We start from the raw sequence: 15,048 nt of genomic DNA on the forward strand, positions 1-15,048 counted from the left end.
CAAAAGCTCTTTAAGGTGTCAGTCACACAGACCTACAGTATAGATCATTTGGCAACCATATGGCAACCTGGGGTTCAGATGTAGATTTCACAGCGACAGTGAGCAACCTCTTGCAACTGGTTGGCAAATACTTATTTTTCTCTTGTGCAGTTTCCAACTGGTCTCTAGGTCTGTTAGTCTAATACAAACACTGTATGCACATGACACTGTGTCCTCCAAAGAAAATCAAACGTGATATAAAATGTTGCTTTTATATACATTTCTATGTCTTGTCAAAAGGCTCACATATAGTGCCCAAAAAGTTGATTCCATTGATCTGAACATCAGTGGAAGAAATGTTTCAGTCATTGTGCAAATGTACTGTTTATAAGGTTGGGAAAACCTGCAGTCAGCTGAGACTGAAGAAGTCACTTGGATGAGTGACGAAACGTTTCTCCCACTGTAAACGATGTCCAGATGAACAGAATCAACTTTTGGAAATTTCCGTACCTGGATGATTGAGCATGCATCAAGACTAGGGATGGGTACCGGTATCCGGTGCCATTATGGCACCGGTTCTGACATAAACGGTAGTAACCAGACCGAAAAGCAGTGCACATTTCGGTGCTTTATTTCGGTGTTTTTTTTTCCTGAGATGTCACACACTTTGGATTCTAGCCAATCATTTTACCTTTGTGAGCGTAGTAGGCGGGCCCCGGTTCGTACGTTCTTTTAGAGCAGAGCTACAGATTAAAAATGCCCAAAGCGAAGCGGTCAAAAGTCTGGCTGTACTTCACAGCAAAAGATGCAAACTCAGCAGCCTGCAACAAGTGCTTTAAGCTGATACTGTGCAAAGGAGGTAACACCTGCGCCGTATTTGATGACTTGCTGCGAGACCGAGCACCGAGCACATCTACTGCGGGTCGGTTGCCTGTTATCGACCCGGAGTTAGCAACATCCCCCAAAAACCTGAAGATTAGAGTCCTGGCCCCTAGCCTGCCCTGGATGATGATGGCATGGCATGTTTTTGGACAAAGTTGGTGTTTTTTCCCATTGTTTAAGCACTGCTTCCAGCCAAGAGTGATGCCATAAATCCCCTATAGCTGCAGAAAAGGCTAACATTGTTATCTTTTTACAAGAAACAGCTGAACATGAGAGGTTTTTGGACCAATTTTGTGTTCTCCATTCTTTAAGCACCGGTTCAAGCACCGGTTCGAGCACCGTTTAAGCACCAGCACCGGTTCAAAAGTACCAGTTTGGTATTGGTATCGGATAAAACCTAAACGATACCCATCCCTAATCAAGACTCACATGTAGTGATGAGACTGTATAACAAATGTGTGTCGATAGTTCTGTGCCATTCCAGTGAGTAACAATTGTGTGTTTCAAGTGTATTGCACACTGAGTACCTTGTTTTGATTACCTGTTATATATTGCAATCATGCAGTAACTTGCAACTCTCTTGTGTTATGTGATTTCTTGAAAGATGGTGCAAATAAAGGTGGAACAGTGTATTGTGATGAAAATGTTTTTTTCCCCTCACTGTGTATATCTTTCAGCACTGCTCCCTCAGTCAAATACATTCTCTCTGCTTTGAGCGTTGACTAATGTGTGTTGAATTGTTACATTTAACAAATGACCTGCTTTGCATTCTGAAGATGCGAGAAGTTTCAGATGAACAGAGTAGATGATTTCAGTTTTCCAATATCTATGAGCAGCTATCAAATCCAAGTTCAGCTCTTTAAACGATATCCAGATCTCATGAAATATTGAGGGAACATTTGGCTATGAAACTCCTTTTTAGTCAATTGTCCAATTACATCTGAACATAGAGGACTATGTACAGTGGCTTGCAAAAGTATTCAGCCCCCTTGAATTTTTCCACATTGTGTCACATTACAGCCACAAACATGAATCAATTTTATTGGAATTCCACGTGAAAGACCAATACAAAGTGGTGTACACGTTAGTAGTGGAATGAAAATCATACATGATTCCAAATATATTTTACAAATAACTGAAAAGTGGGATGTGCATAATTATTTAGCCCCCTTTGGTCTGAGTGCAGTCAGTTGCCCATAGATATTGCCTGATGAGTGCTAATGACTAAATAGAGTGCACCTGTGTGTAATCTAATGTCAGTACAAATACAGCTGCTCTGTGACGGCCTCAGAGGTTGTCTAAGAAAATATTGGGAGCAACAACACCATGAAGTCCAAAGAACTCACAGGACAGGACAGGCTTAGGCTACAAAAGCAGGCTTAGGCTACAAAAAGATTTCCCAAGCCTTGAACATCCCACGGAGCACTGTTCAAGTGCTCATTCAGAAATGGAAGGAGTATGGTACAACTGTAAACCTACCAAGACAAGGCTGTCCACCTAAACTCACAGGCCGAACAAGGAGAGCGCTGATCAGAAATGCAGCCAAGAAGCCCATGGTGAGCTCTCTGTTATTGTTATTGACTGGACCATGTCTGATCAATAACCCTCTATAACTCACTGGTGATTTGTGAACATAAATCTTCCTGAAATGGACTACTTGGCAGACTTAACTCTAAAAGCTTCTGCCATTGACCTGATGACACCAGTGAGAAATGCTGTGTACAAAATCAAAATTAGGTCAAAGGAATTAGAGCTAGCTAAACGAAGGAATGTGTGCTTGTCTAAAAACCAAGGAAACCAATCGGGGCAAAGAAGTTCATACTGTACCACTTGGGATTGAGAGTCTTATGGTCAGCATAAGTCTCCTGCTAATACTCGTGTTACTGCATGACTGAATTTGACATAAACCAAATCTAAATGACATCTGCAGTATGTGTCTTGGTGATGCAAAATATACTGCTCTGAGCTTAAGGAGGGATAGTTTCCTACAACTTGAGCATACTGAGCACAATGTGACTTTAAGAAACATACAGTCCTGTGAAAAACTCATAAATCTCCACTGGCTCCTGGTCAAGCCACACATTACTTACAAGATCCTACTTGTTACTTATAAATCCCTCAATGCTCTGGCTCCTCAATACCTGTCTGACCTGCTGCATCCACACAGGCTCTGACACTATGGTCCTCAGCTATGGGTTTGGTACCTGTCCCTTGGACCAACATCTATACCTTTTGAGGACAGAGCTTTCACTGTGGCAGACCCCACCCTCTACACCTCTCTCCTATTTGAATCTGTAACCTTTTGTTTTTATATACTCTTTTGTAAAAAAATTATTGGGTTTCTTGAAAGGTGCGTTACAAATCTAAATCATCATCATAATAATTGGTAGATTTGTGCCAAGTTTTAACTGTCAGTAGATGGCCATAGAAGTGACTTTGACCTGGTGTAGTTCATGATAAACTCTGTGACTGCAAGATGCTCTGGTCCTCTGGCTGCAAAACAGATTCCATCACTCCGTTATCACCGTGCTTGACAGTAAGAGGTATTTGTGCTAACATTCTGTGTTTGGTTTTCTCCAAGTGTGGTACTGTGCATTAAGGCCAAACATCTCCGCTTTGGTCCAAAGGAAATTTTTCAAGTGGTGTGGTTTGTTCAGATGCAACTTTACAAACCTAAATCATGCCGCCATCATCTTTTTGGATGGAAGTGACTTTCACAAACTTGAATACTCTAGAGTCATTTTCTCTGATTTGGTGATTAGTGATTTAGTATATGTGATATGTTGAATTGAGGGGCAATTTTACCATTTATGCCTCAGATGGCAAAGGACACATTATACATTTCTCTGAGACCTCAGTGGTTAACTGGGAAAATCCTCAGAGGTAAACTCATTGATTTTGGAATTTCTGACTAATTCTGTATTCTCATGAAGTAATTTAACCATATCCAAATCAAAGCCCTCCGCACCCCTTGTTCTCTGAGCAAACAAATATGTCCATTTTTTCCAGCTCGGCCTCTGGCTTGATTCTTTAATATCTATATCTTGAGAAAAAGTAACCTGTTTTCTGTGCACTCTCATTATAATTCTACCATAACCTCTGAAAACGTAATGCTACCTGCAATACAGTTGTTGTGTGGCAATAGTGTGCAGAATGTCTGTGTTTGAGCAAAAGTTATTTAGTGTGTAAACTAAAGAAAATAATGGGGTGCTACCCCTCAGCCTCCCAGTAGATGCACCTATGGCATCATTTGGAAAATCCTCGGTCTTTCCTGATTCATTGTGTTCACAAAATTTCAGAAAACCTGACCTTTGACCTTGAGATCAGGGTCAGAGTCAAAGTTGTCTGAGATTTTTAGTAGATTTGTCTGTGATAAGAATGTTACAATCCCACATTGCCTTTTTCTTGCGTTAACATATTCACAAGATATTCAGAATTGTGATGGGTTTTGAACTCATCTGAGATTTTGTAGATGCACCTATCACTACATCGTGTTGTTCTCAAGTTATCAATTTCACAAACGTGAGCGTCCAGGACAACACCCTATCAGCCTATTACGGATGAGGGGTAAAAAAGGTCCAACAAATTGTTGTACACACAGAAAAAAAACAACAACAACAATTATATGCAAGCACTTTGGTGACAGTGGGAAGGAAAAACTCCCTTTCAACAGTAAGAAACCTCCGGCAGAACCAGGCTCAGGGAGGGGCGGCCATCTGCCGTAACCGGTCAGGGTATAACAAGGTAGACAGGATAAAAGACATGCTGTGGAAGAGAAGCGGAGATTAATACCAAGTATGATTCAATACAGAGAGGTCTATTAACATATAGTGAGTGAGAAAGGTGGCAAAGAAGAAATACTCAGGGCATTATGGGAATCCCCCAGCAGCCTACACCTATAGCAGCATATCTAAGGGACGATTCAGGGTCACATGATACAGCCCCAACTATAAGTTTTAAGCCTATCTTAATAGTAGAGATAGTGTCTGCCTCTCAAATCCAAACTGGAAGCTGGTTCCATAGAAGAGGAGCCTGAAAACTAAAGGCTTTGCTGCCCATTATACTTTTAAATACTCTAGAAACAACAAGTAAGCTGCAGTGAGAGCAAAGTGTTCTAATGGGATGATATGGTACTATAAGGTCATTAAGATAAGATGGGCCCTGATTATTTAAGACCTTGTATGTGAGGAGCAGGATTTTGAATTCTGGATTTAACAGGGAGCCAATGAAGAAAAGCCAATATAGTAGAAATATGCTCTCTCTTTCTAGTCCCTGTCAGTATTCTTGTTGCAGCATTTTGGATTAACTGAAAGCTTTTCAGTTTTTAGGACATCCTGGTAATAATGAATTACAGTACAGCCTAGAAGTAATAAATGCATGAACTAGTTTTCAGCACAACTCTGAGGCAGAAATACAAATAATATATAAAACAAGTCATGTCAGAGTGCTAGTTGCATTGTAAGAGGCGCAGAGTAATGATTATGAGCACAAATGTTTAAAATTCAAAGGTCTTACAACAGTCAACTTACTGGACAAAGAAAGGCAATTCCCAAAAAACAGCTACATCTAAAGTAGGTAGGTGGGTATACATATACAGAAAACATTTACATTCCATTTCTACAAGAAGCCTGTTTAGAAAATGACCACACAGTTCAATATTATTTGAGTTACCAGGGCTTTGTATACACTGCCCTCTTGTGGCCACCCAGGAGAACAACATGACCTTGTTGAGACAAACATTTAAATAACATAACATGTGAGGTTGTTGTTTTTTTACAGCTCTTTTTGGACAAATGAGCCCTGCTATCAGTGCTTGTCAGAGAAAGTCATTGTCCACTGAGCTTCCAAGAACGGTAATGCCGTGTGGCATTTACTCTCAATGTGCCATGTTCTCTGGATCCTCCCACACTTCAAAGACATGCATATTAGGTTAACTGGTGATTCTAAAAGGATCAAATTGCACAGAATAAAATGCTGTCTGAATGCATTTCAATAAGGAGAGAATTGTTGTGTGGCCATTCTGGATATATGATAAACAGATTTGATGCATTTGTGATGTCTTACTGAAGACTCCATAGCTTTTCTTCCAATGTAGTTTTAAAAAGTTAGCTGCTTATCCACATTCCTCAAAACTTTTCACTCCCTTCTCAAAACCTGAATGAAAAAACTAAAGTGAGAAAAACTGCAAAGGGACTAATTTGGTCCATGAACCCCAGGTTTGTTAAACTAAGCATTTACAAAATGTCATAAAATTAATTGCACTTTCAAATAACCTTTACTGCTTACTAAAAATTATCATTTCATATTTGTCAACAGGACAATGATTCCTTAATAATTAACTTTAATTAACTGTCTAATTACTGTTTATTAATGATGGTTATTATACAGCCCTTTAAAAGGCTAGAGGTGGCCCTTTAATCGAGTCAAATTAAAGGGCCACCTCTTTAATTTACAAAACTGTTGACTAAGAGCTCGATATTTGAAGATAATCTCTTCCTTTTGTGTACAGTGCTTTGTGACTGCCTGCCAATGAAAAGTGCTTATTAAATAAACTTTACTTACTTACAACTGGTTAATCTACTGTCATTAAAATGAATCGATCAGAGTGGATCTGTCTTCACCTGTCTTGTTTTTGGAAATAAAACTAATTTCAAACCTGACAACCTAAGATCCAGAAAATCTTCATGTATAGTACTGCTGGTTTGCCAGCAGTACTATACATGAAATGCAATTTTCATATTTGGTGAAGCCATCCAGTGGGCTGGACTGGATGTTGTGGCAGCCCTGATTTGTTCCTTCACATCTGAGCCTTAGTGAACAGTTGACATACTGACCAGGTAGTGTGCAGAGGATCCACTAGGTGGTGTGATTGCTCTTCCTCTCTGAGCTCAAAAGCTGCTGATGCTCAGAAGAAGCAACTTCAGCTTCCCCAGCATGATGTCACGGTCTGGCTGGGGCAGACCGTATGTGTTGCAGAGGAGGACTCAAACGCAGACCAAAACGTGGTGTGGATTAACAAAACAAGCCGTTTATTGAGACTAGCAACGAGGGTACAAAATAATAGGGCATCGGTGAAAACTAAACAATAACCTAAACTGGGTGAACTAATAACAAAACATGAAAAACCTTAACCATAGTGAACTGACATGGGTACCTGGAGATGAGACATGGATGAGCAGACGACCTGACAACAAATGACTGAAAGCACACGGACTAAATACACACAGGATGATGAAGGAAGTGGGAACACATGGGGAAACAGCTGGCACACATGAACATAATGACGTCACCGTGGGAGAGTAAAACTGAACACGATGAACACAGAAACACCAGACCTCTTCACAATAAAACAGGAAACATAAAGAGACATAGACATGACAACCCGAACTTGACAACGTAAGACACAGACATGAAACGCATGAAGAGCAGGGGAGATTTAACATAGTTGGAAACACAAGGGGAAAATAATAAGAACTAGAAACACCTAGGCATGATAACAAATGAACTTAGGAAACCTGATGGGCTTACATAAACTAAAACTCAAAACGCTGGGTCAACAGACCCAGGATCATGACACATGACTGATAGAAAAATCTCTGTATTTCTTTAAAAGAGCTCTGAAAATGGAGCAGGAGTGTTCTCTCCCTCTAGTGATTGAATATTTTTCCATATTTTCTCTGCTGGGAGGAAAAAAAACACGAGCTGCTGTGATTTTAGGAGATATAACAGTCACATAACGGTGCTCTTCCCACAGCACCATGTGCAGTATCCTTATTCTCCACCCTTATCTCATCCGTCCCGCCTTCCAATTTCTGTGATATTGGCTCCCAGCAAGAAACCCTCCACACACCCCAACATGTTTATTATTTCATTATTTGGCTTTTCTTAAGTTGGGGGTGAAAGAAAGTAAAAGGGGAAGGAGGCCTACCCTAGAATGAATGAATGAATGTGAACCTACAGTTAGCAGTTATACTGCCTGTCTCCAATGTTGTTTTGAAGTGGCGATTGCAGCAGTACCAGCTGAAGCAGGAAGCTGGCGAGATGATAACGAGATAAAATCCAGGGCTTCCATGAATATTTTATTTTGGGAGAGATGGGAGAGGGTGAGAAGCAGTTTGGACAAAAAAGAAAAAATTGTCAAATTGAGGTGCTTCAGCTGGCTTCAGCTGCTGTCTGTCTCTTTCTCTCTTCTCATCTGCTTGTCTCCTTTCCCCCAACCAGATGGACTAGCTTCATTATCTAACTGCTTTTTAAAAAGCATAGACCCCTAGCATAGACCCTACTGTAGCACATGGACACAAGCAAGCAGGTGGTGTAAACCTAATGGTAAATAGAGCCTCCAGAAAAAGCTCAGAGCTCCCTTGCAGTTCATTTCTTCTGCTTGAACAACATTCTTCCACAAATGTGTTCCTTGATTTGATGTTTGGATGGTGGTGCTCAGCTGAGCTGACTTGTAGTGGCTGTGAAGGCTACAGCTGTGTGATTTGTACAGTCACCAACCATTCAGTTACCTGAAGGTCTATGTGGAAGCATCTCAATTATTTTATTTATCTCGATTATTTATTTTTTTCCTAACTATAACCTACCTAAACCCAGTTAAACTAAACTTAAGAGTGTATGAAACCATTTCTGAGACTTCTTAATGTCTTCTTAATGGGTGAGTTATACTGGAGAAGAAATAGGACAGTATCCTCCTTGTGGCCAGGAAAAAAAAATCTCCAGTGTACCTACTATTGTAATTCTGATCCAGTATCATATATAATTCTTTGTCTTTCTGATGTTTTTAACAGAAGAGTTTTTATTTATTTACCCTTGCATATATTATTTTTTGCCATAACTGCTCATCTTTATAGACTAAGAACAGATCAGTTTCACTGAAATCCAGTCTGTAGATGTGAAGATGTGCCTCAGGAGGTAAATGAAAGGAAAAACTAATTCTCTCTTACTGTGATTATAGAGGCATAAATTAGACATATTTTTATAGTTTATTTGAAGCAGATTGAACAAACTAATTCTCCATATTGCTCAACAATGTTCCATATTTTCATATTTTTATCCTTACCCAGATGCATTATATGCATGCCTTTAACTTTGATTTATGATGGGAAGCTTTGCTGAGTATACACATACCATGTGTTTCAGCAGTGTTCAACTTCCCAATTTAATCATTTCGCATTTTCACACACAAGGAAGGTGCCCAGTAAAACTTCAGCTTTTATCCATTTGTTAAAAGGTGGCAACGCTAAAGCAGTTGGTTAATTTGCTAAATGATCTCTTTATGGTTACAGTCTGATGAAGTCAGCAGCAGCTAGCTTTTGTTTCACTGCACTTCTCAAAAGATGTCAAATTTTATTTTGCCAAATTTTAGTCTTGCAATAAATTAAGTAATTGATATTGGTTGCATTTTCTGCTTCTTGTTGACGACAGTACAGCACCAGTAGTTGAGATGTGATTCCACAGGCTTGGCTGTAGAAGGTAGCATCTGTATGAAGAAAGCAGTAAAACAGAGAAGCTTACTGGCAGTCTGACTGCAGCTTACTTTTGATGGCATTAGCTTAGCCTGCAGTAACACTGTGATGTTGGTCGTTTTTGACCAGGATATATCCTTTAGTGCACACATTAAGAAAATATGTCAGACTGCATTCTTGCATTTAGGCAATGTCTCTAAAATTGGAAACATCCTGTCTCAGAGTGACACTGAAAAACTAGTTCAGGCATTTATTACTTCTAGGCTTGACTATTGTAATTTAGGTTGTTCTAGAAGTTCCTTAAAAAGCCTAAAGTTGCTAAAACTTTGAATGTGTCCCCAAGTGCGGTCACAAAACCATCAAGCGCGACAATGAAACTGGCTCACATGATGACTGCCCTCTTCCGAGTCACCAGCCTCGGAAATCACAAGTTAACAACACAGGACTGCGACAAGCAGAAGAGATTTATTTGGGCCAAAAAACACAAGGAATAGAAATTAGAACAGTGGAAATCTGTGCTGTGGTCTGATGAGTCCAAATTTGAGATCTTTCGTTTCACCCACATGTAACAGGTATTACAATTAAATAACATGAGATATGAATTAAATTATTGTCTCGACAACTTTGGACCAGTATCAGAAAGTTCTAGGTAAGACTATAAAGCCTTGAAAGGATCAGCAGAGAAGGAACCACACGATGATATTGATTTGATTTTATGTGATTTGAATAGAAACTGTATTGAAAGTTGTAAAGTTTACAAACCCTGCCTGTCTAAAGCCGGCTTCCTACAGTGCACAAACGCACATTAAAGGGCTCAAAAATAAAATCAAAACAACATCCTCTTAAAGGAAATTCTCCAAAGAGTTTCAATTAAAGAGCTTCCGCTCCTGTTGCTCAGTCCACTTCTCTTTGGAAAGAGAAATTAGAGTTCCTTGTGTGTGTGTGTGTGTGTGTGTGTGTTTCTGTCCATTGGTTCTAACACTACCCGGGTAGATTTTTAAAGTGTTAGTCTTATCTGTGTCAAAGAATGTAGTAATAGTCCTGAGGTTCGCTGAAGATGGATCCCACGGCTGGCCACACCGTACTCTAGTCCGTCTACAGTCACTCTCTTGGGATTGGCTCGCCACATTGGTCTTCTTGGTGTTAAGCAGTAGGTTGTTTCTGTCGCACCAATCAGCCAGACGATCCACCTCCTCCCTGTAGGCGGCCTCATCATTGTCACTGATGAGGCCAATCACCGTGGTGTCATCTGCAAACTTAATGATGGTGTTGGAACCATCATCAGGTCTGCAGTCGTGGGTGAAAAGGGAGTAGAGGAAAGGGCTCATCACACAGCCTTGTGGTACACCGGTGTTCATCGTGATTGTAGATGAACAGTGGTTATCCAGCCGGACATGTTGGGGGCAGTTGGTCAGTCAAGTATTGCTCAAGTATAACAAATTATTTTAGTTATACAATGTCTCAACCATCATGAAATAACTTGAGTTACATCACACAAGGTCTTAGTGCAACAGAAAATATACCTTATATTTACCCTTTTGGGAATAAATAAACTTATAAGATTCACTCTCCCATATTTATCCTTTTAACAGCTTGCTTTTAACTGTTCTTCTTTTTTCAGATATTTCAACCTGAATTATTTCTCAGAAAAATACATCAACTTCTTTAAACATTAATACATCAACAGGGTAATGAGATCCCTCACATTTTATAATCACATTTTATGAACTTTTTGCATCTTTATTAAATGAATTAACTTCTAAGTCAACAAAACTGAAAGGGTGCATTTAAGCACTACATGACAATATTACTGCTTCTCCAACGTTTTGGAAAGCTAACAAACTCAGATGAATCACAGTAATGTTAGAACACAGAGAAATCGCTAAGCAGTAGCTTAATACTAGCGGTTAGCTGGGCACATTTTAATGTATACTTTAGCACTTAAAATTAAACATCTGCACATCAGTGATGTTACAGTACTTTAAACATAAATATCACAACTCCGACTGGTTTTGTTTTTTAAAGCAGAAAATATATTAACAGCAGTCAACTACATGTCTTTATGGTGCTAACATTCATGTAGCATCCCTTACCGGAGCTCGTGGTGAAATAGCTCGTCCGGCTGACGCAGCTTCCCACGGCCGTATTTCACAGATCTTAGATCCTAATAAATAGCCATCTGTTAACAGCTAGTATGTGAAGATAAATTGCGAATTTAACTTTTATTTCAGCTTTTCTTACCAGGATCTTTCAGCTAATTTGGCGGTTGCCTCGTGAGTAATGGCTTCCACAACAGGAAATGTTGGCTAACAGAAAGTCATCTCAAGGCATACTCGCCTCCTAGCGGCGGGGAGGGAATATTACACCTCCAACCTTATGCAGCAGCACAACCCACAAATCTGATGTGGGTTACACACACAAATCTACATGCATGATTCCCACTGTAAAGCATGGAGGAGGTGTTGATGGTGTGGGGGTGCTTTGCTGGTGACACTGTTGGGGATTCTTTCAAAATTGAAGGCACACTGAACTAGCATGGCTACCCAGCATCCTGACCAAGAAGGAGGGTGATAGAGTGCTGTGCCAGATGGATTGGCCTCCACAGTCACCTGACTAAAAACCCTTTCGAGATGGTTTAGGATGAGATGGAGAGCAGAGTGAAGACAAAATGGCCAACATTTGCTCATCTCTGGGAACTCCTTCAAGACTGTTGGAAAACCATTTCAGGTTTGATCCCCGGCTCCTCCAATCTGCATGTCAAGGATCCTTGGGCAAGATACTAACCCCAACTTGCTCTCCGATGCATCCATCAGAGTATGAATGTGTATGAATGTCATTAGAAAGCACTAAGTGTAGATAAAGTGCTTATGAGAATGGGTGTGATTGGGTGAATGAGGCATGTTGTATAGAGCGCTTTGAGTACTCCGTGAGAGTAGAAAAGTGCTATATAAGAATCAGTCCATTTACCATATAGTTTTGATGCCTTCAGTGAGAATCTACAATGTAAACAGTCATAAAAATAAAGAAAAAACATTAAATGAGAAGGTGTGTCCAAACTTTTGACTGGTAGTGTAGTGACTCTTCACTTGGGATATGTCATCCTGAAAGTAAACTTGAACCAGTTGTGTTTTAAAACTGTTTAAAACCTGATGTTTTTCTAGAAATAACAGTCATTAGGGTACCTAGACCCGGTTTGTAGAGTACGCTTGGGGAGTGTGATTGTGTGTACAGCGTCTCTTTATGTCTGTCTCCACGTTGGTTGAGTGTGGAGTAAGTGCATATGAGAGCATGAGGGTGGGAATGGATGGATGGTATATGTGTGTGCCTGTATTTCTGTGTCTATATGTCAGGTTGGGTGTCAGGCGCCACCTCTCTGGGGACATCTTAGGCCCTCCAAGGTTTGGAGGCCTATCTCCCCCTACCACCACTTCCCTGCCAGTGGCGGACTCCCTCAGACATCGGTGCGTTGGTGGTTCTTTGTGTCCAGGGATGGGCGTCCGGGTACACACCGGCTCACTCCTTGGCGGCCGCTTATCGGGGCCTGGAGCCTGGGGCTCGCTCGGGCCACTTCGGAGGTGGGGTGCCCCCGGCCTCTTGGCCTGGGGCTTGGTCACTCAGGCACGGCTGGCTGCCGGCGGAGCGCACGGGCGCGTCACTGCAACTGCCCCTGGCTTCTGCTCCGCGGCTGCTGAGTGAGCCCTCATCTGGGACTCTCCTCAGCTCTTCCTGGGACAGTGGCGCGGCTGCCCCTCTGTTGGTCTTCCTTGGTCTGTTGTGTTCTGGGGGCCTCTGGATGTCTGGAGTTTTGATCTCCTCCATACCTGCTTCATGCCCTGGAGGACGGGGCTGTGGCCCCCCCACACCCTCTAGCAGATCATTACATGAAGGAACCTTTAAAAAAACAAAACAAGCGCGTCCATGCTCACAGGTGTACACACGGGCGATCACACCCACAAACTACACCCTTTTTGGCTTCTACCTCAAAGCACACTGTGTTCTGTTGATCTTATGTGCTGCACAATAATGTTTAATATTTAGTATTTACTGTCATATTCCCATATATCATTGTGATGTTGTTTATTCTATTACTCTTGTTCTCTTCTGCTTGTTTTCTTTTTTCTTTCTCAGCAGGTGATCCAGGTGATTGATATATGCATTTTTTATTTCTTTTTTTTTCCCTGCTCATTCTGTTGGTTTTTGTTTTTTGCCCTTCTCCCCCGTCCCTCTTCTCAGCTGTTTCTCTTTCCCTCTTTCTTTCTCCCCTTCTTTCCCCCAGTCAAGTCTGTCCCGTATTCAGTAAATGAAAATAAAATAAACAATAAAAGGTGAATCAAATGGACCATTATGGCAAGGCTGGGATGGTCAATTTGGTAAAGTAAATCCGTTGGGCATCTTTCTTTGCCTTTAGACAACAATTCTGATGGCAAAAGAGCCAAACGGGACAGGCAAAAAAAATAAAATAAATAACAGTCATTTTTTAATACTGAAACCTAACCAAGTCATTGTAATTATAATTAATAAGATATTTTATATTAATAACATATTAAAAGTAATTAAAAGTAATACAGATGGAGTGTAAAACTCTGTCGCATGTATGATATAAATTATGGTCTGTGGTGGTGTGAGGCATCAATGTGAGACCCTTTGTTACGCAAGTAACAACATAATTGTAACTGTAATGTAATTACTGAATTCATAGATAGATAATTTCATGGATAGATGAAAAGATGCAGTGGAATGACTTTATATTATTTTGACATGAATCAAGATTTTAAGCTTCAAATGTATTGATAATTTAGCTGGTCTCATGTGTTCCCAGGCATCAAAGAGAAGAAAGTGACAGCACAAACAATAATGCTCCAAACAAAACAAGCAAATAAACAAACAAACCAACAACTTCTATCACACACATGAGTGAGCCCTGGCTTAACTTCAGCTCCCAGTGATCATTCTGTTCCATGTTGCAGTTTACGCTTTGATTGGGGTCTTATATCATTGTGTTAACGAGATCTCTCTTCTCCGTTTTTCTGACCTCATTATGAAGCATTTGAGTCCTGAGGGATGATCGCTTCAAGCAAAACGAAAAGAAGTGCTAACCATTGTTGGGTCTGCGCTTCCACAGGTACGGTGGCTGGGAAGTGCAAATCGCAACAAATTAAAAAACCGCAACAAATAAAAAACAAACCACAACAAAATACAAAAAGCCCACAACAAATTACAAAAAGCCCACAACAAAATACAAAAAGCCCACAACAAATTACAAAAAGCCCACAACAAAATACAAAAAGCCCACAACAAATTACAAAAAGCCCACAACAAAATACAAAAAGCCCACAACAAAATACAAAAAGCCCACAACAAATTACAAAAAGCCCACAACAAAATACAAAAAGCCCACAACAAAATACAAAAAGCCCACAACAAAATACAAAAAGCCCACAACAAATTACAAAAAGCCCACAACAAAATACAAAAAGCCCACAACAAAATACAAAAAGCCCACAACAAATTAAAAATCCTTGACGGAAAGGGATTGTCTGAAATACCGGAAGTGACACAAGCGTGATGTCACGAGAGGGGGCGTGGTCAGGGTTTTTGGTTGAGGCGCCACATTTCTGGGCCGAACAAAGCGCTAGCGAAAGAGCGAAAGTACACGGATAACACCAGCTATGGTTCGTACTTGCTGTGCGGTCGGTTGTAAAGTTAGATCGCACGACCG

Source organism: Copadichromis virginalis, linkage group LG15, assembly GCF_057382275.1.
Source record: "Copadichromis virginalis isolate Kocher_CV1m ecotype Utaka linkage group LG15, C_Virginalis_male_GT1.1, whole genome shotgun sequence".
NCBI lineage: Eukaryota > Metazoa > Chordata > Actinopteri > Cichliformes > Cichlidae > Copadichromis > Copadichromis virginalis.